The sequence below is a fragment of the Penaeus monodon genome, chromosome 29 (assembly GCF_015228065.2).
Source record: "Penaeus monodon isolate SGIC_2016 chromosome 29, NSTDA_Pmon_1, whole genome shotgun sequence".
Classification (NCBI taxonomy): domain Eukaryota; kingdom Metazoa; phylum Arthropoda; class Malacostraca; order Decapoda; family Penaeidae; genus Penaeus; species Penaeus monodon.
Genome location: NC_051414.1, coordinates 2,804,858 through 2,805,138, shown reverse-complemented (window position 1 = coordinate 2,805,138; position 281 = coordinate 2,804,858).

Genomic DNA, 281 nt, shown 5'->3' with positions numbered 1-281 from the left:
AAAAAAATGCCCTCCCCAAAAAAGGGCAAAACTACGAAGGGAAAAAAAAAACTAGGAAAAAATAGGAAAAAATAGCAAAAACAGGAGAAGACGAAGCAGGCAAGAAAAAAAAAAACAGCAAAAGCAGGCGAAGACGAAGCAGGCGAGGAGGCAGTACGTGACACTATTACGGATAGGCTGAGCAGGTGGGATGACATACGGTGACAAGGTCCCTGACACACGACCCTCTCTCGCGCTCCGCTGGGCACTGAGAAGAGGGGGGGGCGGCATGGGGGCGAAGT